The sequence below is a fragment of the Chiloscyllium plagiosum genome, unplaced genomic scaffold, assembly GCF_037043375.1.
Source record: "Chiloscyllium plagiosum isolate Xiang-an unplaced genomic scaffold, Cpla_swu_hap1 HiC_scaffold_51, whole genome shotgun sequence".
NCBI lineage: Eukaryota > Metazoa > Chordata > Chondrichthyes > Orectolobiformes > Hemiscylliidae > Chiloscyllium > Chiloscyllium plagiosum.
In genome coordinates, this window is record NW_028270189.1 from 28,734,904 (window position 1) to 28,738,887 (window position 3,984).

Below are 3,984 nucleotides of genomic sequence, written 5' to 3' on the forward strand. Positions count from 1 at the left end.
CTGTTAAATCGAAATGTGTTGAGCGAATCGCAAAACAGAAAGCATTTAACATGGAACACAAACAAAACTGGCATACCTCATGCATTTTCAGACGCAGAGATGCATGAATGCTAAATGTGATACAGTCCGAGGGCATGAGTCATAAAGTAATCTCACAACTAACAAGAGGGCATTTCCAAACGACTCTTTCAAACATACTGCAGCCTTAGCGCACCACCACTTTCCAGACAATGCTGAAACGAGAGAAAGAAAGAACATAATAAGAATTGGCCGTAAAAATGAATTTCACCAATCACAGTCTCGATTAGATTACCTTTCCCTTCCGATGTTTCCAGGACGGAAATGAAGGAAATGGGAGAAATTCAATAAGGTATGACATCGAAATTCACTGGAACGATTTTCCCATTAGCTAGAAACCCAAATAACAACGAGTAGAGTCACCGTAGGACTTCGTTTCACAACAACGATGAAATAACAGTCTCCATTCGGTTCCAGTAAAAGCTCAACTTGCCTGGGACGGCAGAACTGTTTGCGATTTTCCGCGCGGCAGGCGAACACGATCATGACAGTGGAGACATTTTCAAATATTTGGCAGTATCTCACACCAAAGTTAATTCCCTGGGAAGCAAACCCATTATACTTTTGTTTTCAACATCAATATACAGTGAGCACCGAAACAGCATTTTAACAAGCTGCAGCGTTGGAGTTGATCAGCAGAAATGGCAGTGGTGGGATTCGAACCCACGCCCCTTTCGAGACTGGAACCTGGATCCAGCGCCTTAGACCGCTCGGCCACACTACCAGCCGGCCGCGCCACCTCATTTACTTGTATCTCCAATTGTGCTCCTGCATAACAACAGATGCAAAGTCACATGAAAGGGGTTCCATGATTCCTCTCGGACTCGCACAGCTGCTGGGATGTGCCCGGCTACAATGTCAATTTCGCAGCAGATATTGATAGCCCATCAATCCAGACAAAAATCAATGGTAAGCTGAGTCTATCTTCTCAGACTCTTTTCAGCTACAAATGTATCTGTCAGTGCGTGAGAATATGGGTTCGCTTATGATTTGTTCAAATAACCATGAGCTGCTTGACATTACTGGAATTTCCATTCTTGCTTTGCTAAATGATTTCACCCATTGCTCGAAACAGGACGACTTTCACGTTTACACGGAACACGAAACACACCGGACGACAGGGAAAATGCACATACCTGAGCAGGCCGTGTTCCACATCATACCTTGCAGCATAGTTTCTGTCACTGTATCTGTTTTTTTTTTCAGAATAAGAGTCCCAAAGAATGTTCTCCACCCTAAAACCGGAGGTAGCATTACAATCCGAGAACGACAGATCACATTGTGAGAATGCTCTGACCTCGGAGCCAGTTCGAGATGCCACTTTCCGTGCCTTTTACCTGAACCGTGCAATTTGTTGCTGAGATGTTCACTCCTGGACATGAGCCACATGGATACCAACTGAGTTGGAAACCTGGGTGGGAATCGAGGAGAAGCGACTCAATAAATTTTGCTAAATTCCGTGGTGCTTTTTAGAAATGCAGTTTCTGTTCACCTCAATCTAAAAGCCAGTTTCTGAACATAGCAACAGAAGTCAAAAGGTAATTACCTCACCCCACCCCCACTCCAGAAGAGGTGCTAACTGCCCTTGAGTGCTTTTTGTTCTCGATGTGAAGAGCTTTCACGCGTGAGTCACCTTCACGTCTCTGGCTGCTGAGTGAATCACAAAGAAGGAATTTCACCAGAGCTGCAACTGCCTCACTTCTCCACACGCCCTCCCCGTTTACATTTTCCTGCTCGTCAGTGATTAAAAGAAAACCAAATGGATGCGGTATCATTCTGTAGCCTCTCTGTCGATTCCTCCGTTTCAGTTCCAACATGACTTAGATCTAGGGGCGGACCTTAATACTAGCGACGCTATGAATGCGCAAGTCGAAAGGTTCCTGAGAGTGCAATTTCTTTCATTGCTGTTGCTGATTGAATGAGCCACTAACGTGCGAATTGCTCCAAAACATGATTCAGGATATCTGGTGCCAATTCTCGCACGTTGAATAACGATTGACAGCTTCCAAATGAGGTCTTTCTGAGACGACCTTGGGGTACATTTGACAGACAGACAAGTTCAGGAATTCGTGGTGCGCTGTGACACCAGAGCATCTGCTTCTTTCCTGTCTTTGAACCGTGCCGCCTGCGCAAGGAAGGCAAATGCGGTACTGCTTTTCGTGGAAGGATCAGAAGGCGGTAACTGCACTCTCCAACAGAATGGCATATGATCAGAACCAGGTTGGAGAAAAATTTAACAACGCTTTGCACTGTAATTAAATGGAATTGCATTACATTTCACTACCAGAGCAGGTTTATTCAAGCAAATTCGAAGGCAGGTTTGCAGATGGGAAAGCATGCAAGAAAGCTCAGCTCTTGTCCATGTAAAAGGCTGCAGTTGAAGAACAAAGCAGTTTCTGCCCAGTTCCGGACTGGGGATCTTTCGCGTGTTAGGCGAACGTGATGACCACTACACGACAGAAACAAGCCACAGCCGGATGTGCTGCAGCTCCGTGGCGTCCAGCACTGAAAGTTGAATCCGTTCTACGTCTCCCCTTTCTGTTTCCAATAGCTCGTTGTTGTCCAGCGTAATCGACATCTTGGAAACGTAAAAAACAAAGACACGTTAAATTGATGACAAAATATAGACAAAGATGTCGTCGATGTTTGTACCGTAGGGCGAGGTGGAATAGGCTGGGACGACTTTCCCTGCAGCGTAACAGCTGCGACATGACCTTATGGAAGGGTGGTAAACTGAGTATTTACGTGCTTTACCCAAGTTGGTGTGAGTTGAAAACTCGACAGCATAGCTTTAAGGTGTGTGGGCTGAAAGTGACAAAGGACCTGAGGCACATTTCCCACAAAGAAGGTTGTGCGTGTTTGGAATGATCTACCAGAGGAAGTGGAGGAGGCTATTACACTCAGAAAATTGCAAAGGTAATCGGGTGAGTTTCTGGACAGGATGCGTTTAGAGGGATTGGGGTCAAATGCTGGGGAACGGGACTTGTTTAATTTTGGCAATGTGGTGAGCATGGACGAGGTCCACCGAAGTATCTTTTTCCACAGTGTACCCCAATAACGTCATGTTGCTTCCACCGGCTTTAAAGGATTACTTTTTAGCGGAGTTTGCCATCGCAGTCCGTGGCACAATCATTTAGTCTGTTCGACTGCTCACGGGAAAGGTAGTATTGTGAAACACTGCAAAAAAGGAACGACTTCCTTACTTTAGCTCCGACTGACCATAATCTGTGAAATTTTCCCAGATCCTCAGCTGAGGATTTTTGCTGCTGGAAGTTACCTCAGAAATCCTGTTAAATCGAAATGTGTTGAGCGAATCGCAAAACAGAAAGCATTTAACATGGAACACAAACAAAACTGGCATACCTCATGCATTTTCAGACGCAGAGATGCATGAATGCTAAATGTGATACAGTCCGAGAGCATGAGTCATAAAGTAATCTCACAACTAACAAGAGGGCATTTCCAAACGACTCTTTCAAACATACTGCAGCCTTAGCGCACCACCACTTTCCAGACAATGCTGAAACGAGAGAAAGAAAGAACATAATAAGAATTGGCCGTAAAAATGAATTTCACCAATCACAGTCTCGATTAGATTACCTTTCCCTTCCGATGTTTCCAGGACGGAAATGAAGGAAATGGGAGAAATTCAATAAGGTATGACATCGAAATTCACTGGAACGATTTTCCCATTAGCTAGAAACCCAAATAACAACGAGTAGAGTCACCGTAGGACTTCGTTTCACAACAACGATGAAATAACAGTCTCCATTCGGTTCCAGTAAAAGCTCAACTTGCCTGGGACGGCAGAACTGTTTGCGATTTTCCGCGCGTGAGGCGAACACGAACATGACAGTGGAGACATTTTCAAATATTTGGCAGTATCTCACACCAAAGTTAATTCCC

At 44.8% G+C, this 3,984-nt stretch overlaps 1 non-coding gene across 1 annotated transcript; it reads right to left on the reverse strand.

Moving 5' to 3' along the window:
• Window positions 1-720: 720 nt before the first annotated feature.
• Window positions 721-802, reverse strand: trnal-cag (transfer RNA leucine (anticodon CAG)). Its single transcript has one exon. It is a non-coding gene; the product is annotated as a tRNA-Leu (tRNA).
• Between the last annotated feature and the right edge of the window lie 3,182 nt (window positions 803-3,984).